The sequence below is a fragment of the Euleptes europaea genome, chromosome 3 (genome assembly GCF_029931775.1).
Source record: "Euleptes europaea isolate rEulEur1 chromosome 3, rEulEur1.hap1, whole genome shotgun sequence".
NCBI lineage: Eukaryota > Metazoa > Chordata > Lepidosauria > Squamata > Sphaerodactylidae > Euleptes > Euleptes europaea.
Genome location: NC_079314.1, coordinates 120,117,804 through 120,135,952, shown reverse-complemented (window position 1 = coordinate 120,135,952; position 18,149 = coordinate 120,117,804). Strand labels below are relative to the sequence as shown.

Sequence of the window (18,149 nt, the reverse complement as noted above, 5' to 3'; positions counted from 1 at the left end):
TGGAGGAAGACTTCAAACTTGAGCCAGAAGAAAAGGGGGAGTATAAATATTTAAACAAGCAAATACACTTTGTTCAGTGGCATGATAGGACAGAGCTGGGATCCATCCTATATATATTTAAACACACAAGACTTAATTTCTATAAAGTCATTCAATGCGTTCACAGTTGTCCAGTTCCAACAGGAGAAAAAAAGAAAAAAGGTACCTTCTCTCCTTTGAGGGCAACGTTGTTTTCCAGAGAAGGAATCTACAAGCATCAGAGGAACAATATTGATTGATTGATTGATTGATTGCATTTCTATCCTGCCCTCATTCCCAGCAAGCCTTGAATCGCGAGAAAACACGGGATATAAATGTTTTAATAAGTAAATCAACCCTCTTCCACCTTGACCATGCCTGGTTTGAGTCCCCCCCACCCAAGTTTTCTCAGCTATCTTCCACATCTTTTGGCCTATTTGCTTGGCTTTTAACAGGCAGGTATGTCAAGGAACAAGACCCCTCTTCCTTTAGAAGAAGAAGAGTTGGTTTTCACAGGTTGACTTTCTCTACCTTTTAAGGAGTCTCAAAGTGGCTTACAATCTCCTTCCCCTTCCCACAACGGACACCCTGTGAGGTAGGTACAGCTGAGAGAGTTCAGACAGAGCTGTGACTAGCCCAAGATCACCCAGCAAGCTTCATGTGGAGGAGTGGGGAAACCAACCTGGTCCACCAGATTAGAGTCGGCTGCTCATGTATAGGAGTGGGGAATCAAACCCAGTTCTCCAGATTTGAGTCCACTGCTCTTAACCACGGCTCTTAACCACTACACCAACTTTCCCTCTTTCTTCCAGACTGGTCAGGAGAGCGTGCATTACTCACAGTCCTCCCAGGAATTCCCCGAGGCCCAGGTGGTCCCTGCAGAGATATGATGTCAGGACACAGTAGAGAAAGAGAAAGAAAGAGAGAGAGAGAGAGAGAGAGAGAGAGAGAGAGGAGAATGATGGGAAATCATTCAGCTTTACGACCACCTTCCTGGGTTCTCATGCAAGGCTAACAAAGGAGAATGTGCAAACCTACGGATTCTCCCTTGTCGCCCTTCTCTCCCGTAGCTCCCTAGGAGAAGAAAAGAAAGGCATAATGAGGATAGTGACTCAGAATGAGGCCTTGCTGATCAGAGATGCTTCCACTATGTGCTTCAAAATGCCGCATGGGAATACCGGCTCGTTCTCGTGCATTCCTCACTGACTGGTGAACTATGGACAACCTCCTCATAAGAATTCATTCTTATTAAATGCCATCAAGTCGCAACTGACATAAGGCAACCCCTCAAGGGGTTTTCAAGGCAAGAGACATACAGAGGTGGTTTGCCATTGCCTGCCTCTGCGAAGCAACCCTGGACTTCCTTGGTGGTCTCCCATCCAAGTGTTAGCCAGAGCCGACGCAGCTTAGCTTTCGAGATCTGATAAGATTGGGCTAGCCTGGGCCATCCAGATCAGATCAAAAGACCATAAGGACATAAGAACAGCCATACTGGATCAGACCAAGGTCCATCAAGTCCAGCAGTCTGGTCACACAACGGCCAACCAGGTACCTCTAGGAAGCCCCCAAACAAGGCGACTGCGGCAGCATTTATCCTGCCTGTGTTCCACAGCACCTACTATAACAGGCATGTTGCTCTGATCCTGGTGAGAATAGGGATGCCTCATGAGTAGTACCCATAGATAGCCCTGTCCTCCATAAGAACATCAGAAAAGCCCTGCTGGATCAGACCAAGGCCCATTAAGTCCAGCAGTCTGTTCACACACAGGTGCCTCTAGGAAGCCCACAAACAAGACGGCTGCAGCATTGTCCTGCCTGTGTTCCACAGCACCTAATATAATGGGCATGCTCCTCTGATCCTGGAGAGTATAGGTATGCATCATGACTAGTATCAATCAATCAATGTATTAATACAGTCAATCAGACCAGTAAAAATTATACAGCAGTAAACCTCAACTGACTAAAGACTAAGTGGAGTAGGAAAGAGGCACAATAAGTACAGATAACATCATTTTAGCAGAGATTTACAAAGCTTCATAATGACAGCACAATATTTGGCGACCTTAATTGTGACCTGAGGATTCTAACCGCTTAACAATTTCCTAACCCTATCTGCTGAGTCCTGGCCTGGGTATGACTAGTATCCATTTTGACTAGTAGCCATGAATAGCCCTCTCCTCCATGAACATAAGAACATAAGAAAGGCCCTGGAGGATCAGACCAAGGCCCACCAAGTCCAGCAGTCTGTTCACACAGTGGCCAACCAGGTGCCTCTAGGAAGCCACAAACAAGACGACTGCAGCAGCACTATTCCTGCCTGTGTTCCAAAGAACCTAATATAACAGGCATGCTCCTCTGATCCTGGAGAGAATAAGTGTGCATCATGACTAGTATCCATTTTAACTAGTAGCCATGAATACCCTTTTCCTCCATGAATATGTCCACTCCCCTCTTAAAGCCCTCCAAGCTGGCAGCCATCACCACATCCTGGGGCAGGGAGTTCCACAATTTAACTATGCGTTGTGTGAAAAAATACTTCCTTTTATCTGTTTTGAATCTCTCGCCCTTTTGAATCTCTCGCCCTTTAGCAGATGACCCCGTGTTCTAGTATTATGGGAGAGGGATGTCTGCTCCCAAGTTAGACTCCTCCACTCCTAACCACTACACCACGCTGGCTCTCAGATAATATAACAGTCTTTTTTGTGGCTGCACACCTGAATGCAGTGTGTCAGTGAATCTGAGAGAATGCCGTAAGGAGTCTAGACTCTGCCAAGAGGTTAAACTCAAGGCAGAATGACCACAGCTGAGACACCACCCTAAGATCCACTTGAGGGGTCAATGACCACAGCAGCAGAAGGGAACAGATCGTTCCAGTGGTGAAGGGGAACTGAACTCTATAGTCTGGAGATCAGTTGTAATTCTGGGATATCACCAGGCCCGACCTGGAGGTTAGCAACCCTATCCGGCTAGAGGCTCATGGGCTGACATACCTGAAAAACTTTTCAGTGGTTTGAGGGCGAAACAAAAAGCTCTCAGGGGCTAGATGTGGCCCCTGGGCCTTAACATCCCCTTCCCCTGCCCTGGAAGGATTACATGTTGATGGTGCGATCCTTCATAGAATCATAGAGTTGGAAGGGACCACCGGGGCCATCTAATCCAACCCCCTGCATAATGCAGGAAATTCACAACTACCTCCTCACCCCCCACACACACCCCAGGGACCCCTACTCCATGCCCAGAAGATGGCAAAAAAACAAAACAAAAACCCTCCAGAATCCCTGGCCAATCTGCCCTGGAGGAAAATTGCTTCCTGACCCTACTCAATGCCCAGAAGATGGCAAAAAATACCAACTCCTCCAGGAACCCTGGCCAAACTGGCTTGGAGGAAAACTGCTTCCTGACCCCAAAGTGGCAAACGGAAATAACCTGGGCATGTAAGAATGGGCCACGAGAGCCAAACACTGATGCAAACCTTCCTGCCCTCCCTCTCATGATCTGCCTAAGTTCCATGTCGTGACATGTTATTGGGGGGTGGGGAAAAGGCCAACAGAACCTCCTTGGTGGCACCATTCCTTCCACATTCAACTTACATCCCGGCCCGGTTCTCCGGCTTCTCCTTTCATCCCTTTCTCTCCGGGGCGTCCTGGAAGGCCCACCAATCCCTGCAGAATGAAAGAGAGAGAGAGAGAGGAGAAAATCAGCAACCTGACCTAGTTTGGCCAAACCCATACCTGGGCTGCACAGACAGCACGTGAAGTTCACTTGATGGTGTGTTCGTCCACCTGCCTCCCCTCCATTCCCTCCACACAGGAACACATGAAGCTGCCTTATACAGAGTCAGACCCTTGGTCCATCAAGTTCAGTATTGTCTACTCTGACTGGCAGCGGCTGTCCAGAGATGCAAGAAAATCAGCCTAGGGAAAAGAGATCTAGCTTAACCTAGCTTAATTTAGGGTGATCAGGGGCCTGGAGACCAAGCCCTATGAGGAAAGGCTGAGGGAAGTAGGAATGTTCAGTCTGGAGAAGAGGAGGTTGAGGGATGGGACACGGTTGCATGGTGTAGTGGTTAAGAGCGGTGGTTTGGAGCGGCGGAGTCTGATCTGGAGAACTGGCTTTGATTCCCCACTCCTCCACATGAGTGGCGGAGGCTAATCTGGTGAACTGGATGTTTCCCCGCTCCTACACACAAAGCCATCTGGGTGACCTCGGGCTAGTCACACTCTCTCAACCCCACCTACCTCACAGGGTATCTATTGTGGGGAGGGGAAGGGAAGGAGATTGTTAAGCCGGTTTGATTCTGCCTTAAGCGGTAGAGAAAGTTGGCATATAAAAACCGACTCTTCTTCTTCTATTGAAGTATTTGAAGGGCTGTTCCTGTTGGCAGCAGAGGAGAGGACTCGCAATAATGGGTTTAAATTGCAGGAGGAAAGGTATCGGCTGGATATTAGGGAAAAATATTTTTTTACAATAAGAGTTGTACAACTGAGCTACCCAGGGGGGTGTTGAGCTCCCCCTCACTGGCAGTCTTTAAGCAGAGGCTGGATAAGCACTTCTCAGGGATGCTCTAGGCTGATCCAGCATTAAGCAGGGGGTTGGACTAGATGGCCTGTCTGGCCCCTTCCAACTCTATGATACTATGATTCTATAATTCTAACCTCATTCTTGACATGCTAATTTTCTTAAGTGCAGTTTGGTTACAGGAGGGACTGCAGTGGGATATAATAATGCTATACACCATCCCAGCAGCCATTTCCTCTGGAGATCAGTTATAATTCTGAGAACTCTCCAGACCCAACTGGAAGGTGGCAACCTGATGGTGCTGTCAGCTAACATTGCTGACAAAGTTTTCAGCAGCTTGAGGCCTAAACAAAAGGATATTTTCTCCTTCTCTCATAATACCAGAATGTGGGTCATCTGCTGAAGCAGGAGGGTGAGAGATTCAAAACAAACAAAAGGAAGTATTTCTTCACACAACACATTGTTAAATGGTGGAACTCCCTGCCCCAGGATGTGGTGATGGCTGCCAACTTGGAAGGCTTTAAGAGGGGAGTGGACATGTTCATGGAGGAGGGAACTATTCATGGCTACTAGTAAAAATGAATACTAGTCATGATGCATACCCATTCTCTCCAGGATCAGAGGAACATGCCTGCTATATTAGGTGCTGTGGAACACAGGCAGGATAATGGTGCCGCAGTCGTCTTGTTTGTGGGCTTCCTAGAGGCACCTTGTTGGCCACGGTGTGAACCGACTGCTGGACTCGATGGGCCTGGGTCTGATCCAGCAGGGCTTTTCTTATGTTCTCAACACAGGCAGGATGGTGCTGCTGCTTTTGTCTTGTTTGTGGCTTCCTAGAGGCACCTGGTTGGCCACTGTGGGAACAGACTGCTGGACTCGATGGGCCTGGGTCTGATCCAGCGGGGCTTTTCGTATGTTCTTATGATCTCATCTGCCAGATGTGGCCCCTGGCCCATAATTAGTCCTATTCCTGCTTTAGAAGGTTTACATGTTGACCATGCAATCCTTCCATGTTGTTGGGGGTGGGGGTGGGAAGGCCAACAAACCTTCTTGGCGGCACTGTTCTCTCCACATTCAACTTACATTCCGGCCCGATTCTCCAGCTTCTCCTTTCATTCCTCGCTCTCCAGGGCGTCCTGGAAGGCCAAGAGGACCCTGCAGAATTAGAGAGGGGGAAATCAGCAGCCTGGCCTCATTCTCATAGAGGCAGCTGAACCCATAGCTGGGCTGCACAGACTTCACATGGGAACACTTGATGGGGTGTTCATCCACTTGGTCCCCCCTCCACATAGGAAGACATGAAGCTGCCTTCTACTGAATCAGACCCTTGGCCCATCTAAATCAGTGTTGTCTACTCAGACCGGATCTCAGGGTCTAAGGCCGGATCTCAGGGTCTTTCACATCACCTACTCGCCTAGTCCCTTGAACTGGAGATGCTGGGGATTGAAGCTGGGACCTTCTGCATGCCAAGCACAGGCTTTGACCATGAGCCACAGCCCCCTCCCCTTATACAGAATCAGACCCTTGATCCCACAAGGTCAGTATTGTCTGCTCAGACGGGCAGCGGCTCTTTAGGGTCTCAGGCAGGGGTCTTTCATATCACCTCCTTGCCTAGTCCCTTTAACTGGAGATGCTGGGGATTGAACCTGGGGCCTTCTGCATGCCAAGCAGATGCTCTACCACTGAGCCACAGCCCCTCACCCCTCAGGGAGAAGCGGTTTCACCCACCCCACCACCGTTCTTTTTTGCACCCTCAACCCATCCCACAGAGCTGCTCTTGGCTCTGCTGTGAAAAAAACGTGTTCGTGACGTGGCTACAAGCAAGGTTCACAACAGATGGGACGATCTGAGGGAGGAGGGAGGCTGAAGCTGCTTCTCCCTGCACGGGGTGGCCACAAACAGAAAACCACGCCTGACTGTTCTCATCCAAGAGATTCCTTACCCGGGTGCCTTTCTCTCCCATCTCCCCAGGAGTAGCTGCTTCACCCTAGAGGGAACAGAAGGCCAGTGATAGACCAGACCTTTCACAGCTGATCCAGACACAATACAATTACAACGGTACAATCCGCAGAGTGCCACATGTTTGTTCTACCCAATTTGTCGGTATCCTTCCACCCGGCCAGCTGCCCATTTGCTTCTTCAGGAAGAAGAAAAAGAATTGTTTTTTATATGCCGACTTTCTCTACCACTTAAGGCAGAATCAAACCAGCTTACAATCAATCACCTTCCCTTCCCCTCCCCACAATAGACACCCTGTGAGGTAGGTGAGGCTGAGAGAGCTCTAAGAGAGCTGTGACTAACCCAAGGTCACCCAGCTGGCTTCGTGTGGAGGAGTGGGGAAACCAACCCAGTTCACCAGATTAGAGCCTGCCGCTCATGTGGAGGAGTGGGGAATCAAACCCGGTTCTCCAGATCAGACTCCACCGCTCGCTGGCTCTCATCTCTTCAGGAAGGCATCGCTTCACCAAAGCAAGTAGCTAGCCCTGGCTTTCTGCCACCCCATTGGATCAGGAGTTGCTTTAGAAGACCTGCAGGGAGAACTGCAGGAAGAACCCACCTAGAAATTGCTGCCTCTGTCATGGAGGCATCTTTGCTTGGAGGCACCCCCTATTACGTTCCTGGCTCCATCATCATCCCACAGCTGCCTTTTTGTGATGGCGACCAACAGTGTCCCTGAGCTCACTCAAATTGGTGGCAACAGGGATACTAAATCAAGCCAGGCCTTAATTTGTGTTCCCTCCAAAGCAGCCATTTCCTCCAGGGAAACTGATCTCCACAGTCTGGAGATCAGTTGTAATTCCAGGAGATTGCCAAACCCCATCTGGAAGTTGGCAACCCTAAGCCACAAGATGAAGGTTGTATCCGTCATTTTAGCCCTTTGAACTACTCCCACCCCCTCTGTGTTAAACCCTTTCTTCTTACCCTTTCTCCTTTGGGCCCAGGAAAGCCAGTATCACCCTACAAAATAAAATAAAAAGGATGGAATCACTCGCTTAGGACTGTTACATCATCATGTAACACCCTGGGCCAATTCATAACCAGGTATCTCAGCTCACTCATGGGTAGGGCTTTGTCTTTGTGTGATAAAGCACCAGCCACACTCACAGAAGATCCCAGGTTCAATCCCCAGCATCTCCCCCACCTAGCAACACCAGTTACAGGCTGGCAGGAAGCATGTGATGAAAAGGGACCCTTGGAAAAGCTGTGTGTGTGTGTGTGTTAAGTGCCATCAAGTAGCTTCTGACTCATGGCGACCCCATGAATGAAAGTCCTCCAAAATGTCCTATCTTTGACAGCCTTGCTCAGATCTTGCAAATTGAAGGCTGTGGCTTCCTTTATTGAGTCAGTCCATCTCTTGTTGGGTCTTCCTCTTTTCCTGCTGCCCTCAACTTTTCCTAGCATGATGGTATTTTCCAGTGACTCTTGTCGTCTCATGATGTGACCAAAATATGATAGCCTCAGTTTAGACATTTTAGCTTCTAGGGTCAGTTCAGGCTGGATTTGATCTATAACCCACTGATTTGTTTTTTTGGCAGTCCACGGTATCCGTATCACTCTCCTCCAACACCACATTTCAAAGGAATCTGTTTTCTTCCTATCAGCTTTCTTCACTGTCCAGCTTTCACACCCATACATAGTAATAGGGAATACGATGGCATGAATTAATCTAGTCTTGGCGGCCAGTGACACATCCTTACACTTCAAAATCCTTTCTAGCTCCTTCATGGCTGCCCTTCCCAGTCTCAATCTCCTTCTGATTTCTTGGCTGCAGTCTCCCTTTTGGTTGATGGTGGAGCCAAGGAATAGAAAGTCTTGAACAATTTCAATTTCCTCATTGTCAACCTTAAAGTTGTGTAATTCTCCTGTACTTATTACTTTTGTCTTCTTGATGTTCAGCTGTAGTCCTGCTTTGGCACTTTCTCTTTTAACTTTCAGCAGAAGTCGTTTCAAATCTTCACTATTTTCTGCCAATAATGTAGTGTCATCAGTATTATCTCAAATTATTAATGTTCCTCCCTCCAATTTTCACTCCACCGTCATCTAAATCTAATCCAGCTTTCCTAATTATATGTTCTGCATATAGATTGAAGAGATAGAGAGATAAAATACATCCTTGTCTGACTTCTTTGCCGATTGGAAACCATTCAGTTTCTCCATATTCTGTTCTAACTGTGGCCTCTTGTCCAGAGTACAGGTTGCGCATCAAAACGATCAGATGTAGTGGCACACCCATTTCCTTTAAAACCAGCCATAGCTTTTCGTGATCCACATAGTCAAAAGCTTTGCTATAAACTATGAAACACAAGCTGATTTTCTTCTGAAATTCTCTCGTATGCTCCAGTAACCAGTGTATATTTGCAATATGATCTCTAGTGCCTCTTCCTTTTCTGAAACCAGCTTGAACATCAGGAATTTCTCATTCCATATATGGTAACAGCCTTTGCTGTAAGATTTTGAGCATCACTTTATTTGCATGAGAAATTAATGCAATGGAAAACCTGACTTGCTAATTTCTGAACATGGAATTGCATTTCAAGAATACAACGAGCAGGTCAACCCGGTTTCAGTTCAGTTGGCTCTCCTACGTACCGGAAAGATTCCAGGGGCAGGAAAAGCACCCTGCTGTGCTTCCAGGTGCTTGCTGAGAGCCAGCATGGTGTAGTGGTTAAGAGCGGTGGTTTGGAGCGGTGGAGTCTGATTTGGAGAACCGGATTTGATTCCCCACTCCTCCACATCAGCAGCGGAGGCTAATCTGGTGAACTGGATTTGTTTCCCCACTCCTACACACGAAGCCAGCTGGGTGACCTTGGGCAAGTTACAGCTCTTTTAGAGCTCTCTCAGCCTCACCCACATCACAGGGTGTCTGTTGTGGGGAGGGGAAGGGAAGGCGACTGTAAGCCGGTTTGATTCTGCCTTAAGTGGTAGAGAAAGTCGGCATATAAAAACCAACTCTTCTTCTTGTTTATCCATACTGTGTTTTGAAAATGCCAGAGTTCAGCAGCCCAGACTCAGGGCTTTCTCCATTTCTACTTACATCTTTACCTCTTAGGCCGGGCTCTCCTGGTTTCCCAGTCAGTCCTGGTTCACCTTTCTCACCCTTTGGGCCAGCTTCCCCCTGAAATAACAAAATGACCACTGGTAGCTTTCCACTGTCCCTTCCCACCCAATGTTTTTTGTGTGCACGTGCTGTCAAGTCACAGCTGACTTATGGAGACCCCGTAGGGCAGGGGTGGGGAACCTTTTTTCTGCCAAGGGCTATTTGGATATTTATAACATCATTCACATGGGCCACACAAAATTATCAATTTTAAAATGAGCCAACCAAGCCCCAAGCAGGCAGCTGCCCCCGATGATACCCCCCCCCCGGGCACGGGCAAGCAGGCAGGCATCCAACCAGCCTGTACACCAGAACTCCCCCCCTGCGCGCACATTCTGGCCCTGCCCCCTTTAACCCCTCCATTGTCGCCACTTCCGCCCCCAGCCCTCTTGTAGTTCAGAGGGAATACGTTTCTCCATGGCCTGGGTGGGAAAGGGTTAACACAGTTTCTTGGGCAGTCCTAGCAGCCCCATAGCTAACGACTCTTTTGCAAGGGGGGGAAAAGGTTCCTTTTCTCTCACATCCGCCTTGAATAGAGGCTATTCCTGTCCGCGGGAGGGGGCGGATCGCCAGTCTTAGATACTTCTGAGCTAGAGATCTGCCAGGACCCACGAAGGGCCAAACCAAATGTTTTTGCGGGCCTTAAATGGCCCCCGGGCCTGACGTTCCCCACCCCTGCCGTAGGGCTTTCAAGGCAAGAGATGTTTGGAGGTGGTCCGCCATTGCCTGCCTCCCATCTGGCATCTGACGAAGGGCGCGTTGACTCTCAAAAGTTCCTACCCCCAAACTCCAGTCGGTCTGAGTCACTACTGTACTTGGATCGAGAAAATAATCATTGCACCTCTCCACCCCAGTCCTTGGATTTTTTTTTAAAAAAAGGATATTGTGGAGGGTGAGTCTGAGCTGAAAAAAATGGCAGGAAAGGGATGGGTTAAGCAGCCTCTCCCTGCCGGCCCCAGATAGAAGCTACTGTTGGAAGAGTTGCAATGTCTAGCATGCAAAGGAACTGAGAAGAAGACCCAGCAGGGGGTGGGCAAGCGGTCAGCTAGTTAGGGCTGTACGGTTAGAGACCCTTTTTTTCAAACCTCTTGTCTGTCCTTAGACTGATATTCTTAGGGGACAATTTCCTCCTTCTTCTCAGAAGTCATTCTAACCTCTTTCTCCCTCCTTAGCTAGACAGACAGCTAGAGGCCCTGTCGCTCAGCTTTCCTATCCTAAAACGTAGTTCCCTCAGTAAAGGCAACTTTATCTTTAATCAGTGAGACTGACCCTTCTCTGCGTACTTAGCATACTCTGCCAACAGCTGTGTGTGTGTGTTAAGTGCCGTCAAGTCGCTTCCGACTCATGGCGACCCTATGAATGAAAGTCCTCCAAAATGTTCTATCTTTGACAGCCTTGCTCGGATCTTGCAAATTGCAGGCTGTGGCTTCCTTTATTGAGTCCGTCCATCTCTTGTTGGGTCTTCCTCTTTTCCTGCTGCCCTCAACTTTTCCTAGCACGACTGTCTTTTCCAGCAGCAGAAAAGTAAATAAAAAATTCCATTGGTGCAATTCTCCTGTAGTCATTACTTTTGTTTTCTTGATGTTCAGCTGTAGTCCTGCTTTGGCACTTTCTCTTTTAACTTTCAGCAGAAGTCGTTTCAAATCTTCACTATTTTCTGCCAATAAGGTAGTGTCATCTCAAATTATTAATGTTCCTCCCTCCAATTTTCACTCCCTGCCAACAGCTACATGATCTCAAAGCTTCCTTTATTTTGCTGCCTGCATGCATCCAAACAGCTCAGAGTTACTCACGACCTGAATAGAAGGGATCTGCAGTTATTTTCTTGGTAAGAGTTTGCAACCGTTCTTCAGGGCTCAGTAGTACACTCACCTTTTGACCCGGTTTGCCAGATAAACCGACGTTTCCCTGTCAATTTTTTTAAAAAAAGACACACAGTAATTAATATACTGTGTACCCCTATATGGTTAGTGAGATTCTTTGTAAAAAAGAGTCACTAATGTTAAATGAAAACAAATGCATGCAAATTATCAGATGCATAGAATCATAGAATAGAATAACAGAATCATAGAGTTGGAAGGGGCCACCAGGTCATCTAGTCCAACCCCCTGCACAATGCAGGAATTTCACAACTACCTCCACCCCCACACCCCCAGTGACTCCTACTCCATGCCCAGAAGATGGCCAAGATGCCCTCCCTCTCATGATCTGCCTAAGGTAATAGAATCAGCATTGCTGACAGATGGCCATCTAGCCTCTGCTTCAAAACCTCCAGGGAAGTAGCACTTATCACCTTCCGAGGAAGCCTGTTCCACTGAGGAACCGCCATCACACAAGGATTATAACAAGATGGATCCTGTTGCACTGACAGCCATGCTTTCCTCTACCACCAACATCTTTTCTGGCGCCCGCCAAGTGCTTTTAGGAAGTGGGCAGGGCCAGAGATCTCCAGAGATTCACTCTTTTTAATGCAAATCTCCACAACTGCTTTGGTAAAGAAAGAAGGTCTTGTTGTTTTTTTAAAAAAGAAGAGAGTTCTTATTGCTGCCTTCATGATCCAACCAATCGGGGATCGTATGGTCACCATATGATGACATCATGATGCCATTACAACCAACTGGATTTGACTACGTGATTAATCAGTAGATTGTTACAACTGATCTCCAGCCAATAGAAATCAGTTCACCTGGAGAAAATGGCTGCTTTGGCAATTGGACTCTATGGCACTGAAGTCCTTCCCCTCCCCAAACCCCGCCCTCCTCACGCTTTGCCCCAAAAACCTCCTGCCGGTGGCAAGGAGGTACCTGGCAACCCTAGAATAACTGGAAACTCTATGGTAGAACCATAGCATTTCCACCAATTCCTAGAGCATTGTGATATGTCTTCCAAAAGTGACATAATGCTGTCATATCAATGTCTATTTTCTCCCGCCATCCACCAGAGCATTCCCACACAATGGGAAGGGGGGCAGGAAATCCCCCACCCTAGTGGGAAAATGGCATCAGAGCGAGAGCAGATCTCCAAAATGGGGAGGGCAGAACCACAAGAAGCCAACTCTCAACCCCATCTCTGTTTTGTAAAGCCAGGCAAGAGGCTGGGACACTTCCCCATCTTTCCTTTCTTGATTGATTGACATCACTCACCCTTTCTCCAGGCTCCCCCTTCAATCCTAGTTGCCCCGGAATGCCGAATCCTGGGTTGCCCTGTTGAAGATTAAGAAGAATTGGTTTTTATATGCCAACTTTTTCTACCTTTTTTTTACAGAGAATCAAAGCGGCTTACAATCGCCTTCCCTTCCCCTCCCCTCAACAGACACCTTGTGAGGTAGGTGGGGCTGAGAGAGCTCGGAGATAACTGTGACTAGCCCAAGGTCACCCAGCTGGCTTCAGGTGTTGTGGTTTTCAACATATATAAGGTTAAAAAGAGTATATAGTTGCAAACTGCAGCACTGAAGTTGTACTACCCCGAAAGATTTGACATCTGAGAGAGAAGGTTGTTTATAGAAAGGAAAGGCTACAGAAATATTCGATAACCTCATCTGTGAGTTTCAGCTGATGCTGTAACCTGTAGCCAGCCTGAGATAAGCTTTCAAAGTTAAGGGGGGGGGGGGGAATTGCCAGGAAAGTATACTTTTAAAATTCGTCAGCTGTGGGGGGGGTGTAGGCTTCAGTCTTTGTAGTTTCTTAAGCATCTTTATTAAAGGAAGCCACAGCCCTCAGTTTGCAAGATCTGAGCAAGGCTGTCAAATATAGGACATTTTGGAGGACTTTCATTCATAGGGTCGCCATGAGTCGGAAGCGACTTGATGGCACTTAACACACACACAAGCATCTTTCTAGCTTTTTAAGTTTATTATAACGTGCTAATAAATGCATTTTAGTAATGATTGTTTATTATTTGTGGTTAGCTAGTTCGTCAAATTAACCATATTGCTAACTTGGAAGGAAGTTTGAATGTTGAGAACTTATTTTGAGATTGCATACTGTTATCTTTTCCTATGTCTTCTGTTCATCTGACAAGAGGGAAAAGATTAAGGATAAATGATCGTTGGGAAGAAATTTTGTCTGAATATATTGTCGAAGGCTTTCACGGTCAGAGTTCATTGGTTCTTGTAGGTTATCCGGGCTGTGTGACCGTGGTCTTGGTATTTTCTTTCCTGACGTTTCGCAGTGTTACTCCTCTGAAGATGCCTGCCACAGCTGCTGGCGAAACATCAGGAAAGAAAATACCAAGACCACGGTCACACAGCCCGGATAACCTACAAGAACCAAATTTTGTCTGATTTATATATTTTATGTCTTCGATGCTTGAGAATGTTTTAATGTTCTCATAACAACTGGACTCTGAAAGAGTATAAAAAGGGACATGAAATTGTAAGAGGATGAAGACTCTTGACCAGACATTTTGTTTGTAAGAGAGTTTTCCGATATGGTATGCTACATGTAATGGGGTATGTGATTTTTAAATACTGTATTCAGATCTGTTAGAATTGTTTATGTGATCTAGCTTGCATATATTTCATGTACTCTATTATAGTTTTTTGTTTTACAATTTTACATTAATAATTTCGAAGCATTAACAATAAAAAGAATTCTAATACATCAGTTCTTGTAGGTTATCCGGGCTGTGTGACCGTGCTCTTGGTATTTTCTTCCCTGACGTTTCGCCACCGCTGTGGCAGGCATCTTCAGAGGAGTAACACTGAAGGACAGTTCACAGTGGGTAGCCGTGTTAGTCTGTTTGCAGTAGTCAAAAAGGGCAAGAGTCCAGTAGCACCTTAAAGACTAACAAAAATATTTTCTGGTAGGGTATGAGCTTTCGTGAGCCACAGCTCACTTCTTCAGATACAGCTAGAATGTGAATCCATCGGTCTTTAAGTAGAGGAACAGTATGTAAATATGAATAGCAGGCTTGATGGGATTAGGTGTGATATGTAGAAGAGTCTGTGATGTCCAGGGGAGAGATGGGTGTGGAGAAATCAGCATTGGTAATGGGCCATGAATGGAAGGTCTTTATTCAGCCCAGGTAAATGCATTGACTTTAGTTTGAATATCAACTGTAATTCAGCAGTTTCTCTTTCCAATCTCCCTTTAAAATTCCTTTGTAAGAGAACTGCTACTCTTAAATCTGCAACAGCTGAAGGACAGTGTCTCTCAGTGTCAAAGTGTGTTGGAAGAGTAATATATATAGTCAGAAGGGATTGGGTTTGAGCTGAGTCATTGTCCTGCAAAAGAATCAAAGGTAATGTGCTAACCATTGTCCTGTAAGTATCAAGGTAATGTGCTAATTAGGGTGTGGTATGTTAATGTGGAACCATTGTATCCTGAAGTGATCTGTTAACATGTGGAATCCAAAGCTAATCCACATGGCTATTGTGGACTGTAGTCTTTGTTAGTCTGGAGTTTTTCAGGACAGGAAGCCAAGCCTTATTCATTCTTAAACTCTCTTCTTTTCTGTTAAAGTTGTGCTGATGTTTATGAATTTCAATGGCTTCTCTGTCCAAACAGGACACAGGGTCTTATTTCAAGACACTGAAATACTAGACAATTCTACCAACTATTTTGTCAGATTGCACAGAGAAATGTTTATGAAATTTGACACTGAGAGACACTGTCCTTCAGTGTTACTCCTCTGAAGATGCCTGCCACGGCTGCTGGCAAAACGTCAGGAAAGAAAATACCAAGACCACGGTCACACAGCCCGGATAACCTACAAGAACCGATGAACTCTGACCGTGAAAGCCTTCGACAATAATTCTAATACAATTCAAAGTTCCCTGAGGTGTAACGCTAAGCAAGATAACATATCTTTTAGTAAGATATAAATTCTATAATCATTACCACTAAACACGGTAAATGATCTGCTTCAGTGGCGAAACAAATTCAATTCCACAGTACTCCATGCTGGTTTTCTAATTTTATGGGCTGTGCCAGAGATCCTGCAGCACTTTACAAAAGGCTCAGTGGTAGAGCATCTGCTTGGCATGCTGAAGGACCCTGGTTCAATCCCCGGCATCTGCAGCTAAAGGGACCAGGCAAGTAGGTGATGTGGAAGACCCTTTTCTGCCAGAAACCCTGGAGAGCAGCTGCCGGTCTGAGTAGGCAGTACTGATTTTGATGGATGCTGATGGTCTGCTTCAGTATAAGACAGCTTCATGTGTTCATGTGTATGTCAGGCTGCCTTTACCTTCTCTCCCTTTTCTCCTTGGTCTCCTTGGCTTCCTTTGGGGCCCGGAGGGCCAACTGGCCCTACATCCCCCTGGTCATGGGAATAAAAAAAGAAAAGGTTAGAGCAGTGATTTTAAAACTGCATTCCAGGGGAACCATGGGGCTCTCTGAAAGTTTCCTGAAGGCTTCTCAGTGAAAAGAACAGACGCCGCAAAAAAGCTTCCCTCACCCATTTCCCTGGTGGAATCTGCAACTTCAGGGGGAGTGTAAGGGCAACCTCTCAGGCACTGCCCAGCAAACACAGGAGGGGTATGTGGGGTGGGGGAAGTGTCCTGGGGTAAAAATAAGGCCTCATCTCCTTACAGCAGTGGTTCCCAACCTTTTTTTGACCAGGGACCACTAGGACTTTTTTGTTCGGTCCAGGGACCCCAAGGTTCAAAATAAAAATTCAGAGAATTTGAAAATAAACTTTAATCATAACTGTTAGTTAAACATTAAACTTAGAATAATATTTGAATATATATATTTTATAATAGAGAACTTTTAATTGAAAATATTAATTTATTATGGGTTTATAACTTTGTTTCGCGGACCTTAATTTAGTTGTCGCGGACCCCTGGGGGTCCATGGACCCTTGGTTGGGAACCAGTGCCTTACAGGAAGTTCTGACCATAGAGTTTCTGCCAATTCCTAGAACTACCCATAAGCAAAAAGGGTAGACCTAGGAATCACCAGAAACTCTATGATTAGAACTTCCTGTTGGTAGATGAGGCCTTATTTTTCTTTTTAATTTTCCCCTAGGAAAATTGCCTCCCCCAGCCCCCAGAAGTGACATCACTGCTTTGCCAGCAACAGAAGCCTAGGTCTATCTCCCCGGCCAGCAAGTCCCCCTGCCAGTAGTAGGGTTACCAGGTCCCTCTTTGCCACCAGCAGGAGGTTTTTGGGATGGAGCTTGAGGAGGGTGGGGTTTGGGGAGGGGAGGGACTTCAATGCCATAGAGCTGCCATTGTCTCTAGGGGAACTGATCTCTATTGGCTGGAGATCAGATGTAACAGCAGGAGATCTCCAGCTAGTACCTGGAGGTTGGCAACCCTAGCCAGTAGGGTTGCCATTCCCCATGGTCCTGATCCAAATTGGAGCCTCACAGAAGTCCCAGGATACCATGTATAGGGTTGCCAACCTCCAGGTACTAGCTGGAGATCTCCTGCTATGACAACTGATCTCCAGCCGACAGAGATTAGTTCCTCTGGAGAAAATGGGCACTTTGGCCATTGGACTCTATGGCATTGAAGTCCCTCCCCTCCCCAAACCCCGCCCTCCTCAGGCTCCATCCAAAAAAATCTCCCAGAGCTGGCAACTTTACCTGCCACCAGCTTAGCGGTGGCGGGGCTAAGGGCGAAGGATTCCCTGCCCCCCACAGGGGGCTGGCAACCCTAAACGAGGTAGCAGAACGGACTGCATCACTGCAGGCTGTGAATTCCAGTTCTCTTACATGTACCCTCCTCATGCAACAGCTAACATGCCTTTGAAACCCTGTGGGAGTGGAGCTGCTAGAAAGGGGACTCTTCACAGAGCAGAAAGAGTAGGAAGGGAAAGGATTACATCCTTCCTTCTTTTTGCCTCCTCTCTACCCTGGATTGCCTCCCCACCAGAAAAGCCATCTCCTGTTCTAAAACGACGGGCAGGTTAGCTTGGCACATATTTACCTGTAAAGAAATGTTGCTCGAGCCACAGATTATCACTGCTACAGACAGTTAATGCAGAACGTACCCATTGTAGGCAAAGGGATGTTGTGGGCTCTCCTTCCTTGGAGGTGTTTAAGCGCAGGTGGGGATGATTATTTGTCAAGGATGCTTTAGGTCATCCTGCATGGGGCAGGGGGGTTAGACTGCGGTTCAGTGGTAGAGCATCTGCTTGGCATGCAGAAGGTCCCTGGTTCAATCCCTGGAACCTCCAGTTTAAGGGACTAGGCAAGTAGGTGATGTGAAAGACCTCTCTGCCTGAGACCGTGAAGAGCCGCTACTGGTCTGAGTAGACAATACTGACTTCGATGGACCAAGGGTCTGATTCTGTATAAGGCAGCTTCATGTGACTGGATGGTCTTTAGGCCCTTTCCAACTTTTTAATTCTACGAGTCTATGAAAACTCTGACATCTACAAGGTAAAAGTGGTTTTGGAAGGGGGCCCTATGGAGCAGAGGGGAGGAAGGGGCCCGTCTCCATTCTGAAGCCCCCCTTTCGAAGCTCCCCCCCCAAGTTCTGTTGCTTCACACCCTTACACAACTTTCCCACAACCCACCACACAAGCTTCCCACAGACCCATGCAACACTCACTCTGCTGCCTTTCTT

General features: G+C 46.9%; 1 long non-coding RNA gene across 1 annotated transcript; it reads right to left on the bottom strand.

Moving 5' to 3' along the window:
* Window positions 1-856: 856 nt before the first annotated feature.
* Window positions 857-5,692, bottom strand: LOC130475721 (uncharacterized). Its single transcript, XR_008933248.1, has 3 exons — window positions 5,620-5,692; window positions 1,057-1,092; window positions 857-894 (listed from the first exon to the last, which is right to left on the bottom strand). It is a non-coding gene; the product is annotated as an uncharacterized LOC130475721 (long non-coding RNA).
* Between the last annotated feature and the right edge of the window lie 12,457 nt (window positions 5,693-18,149).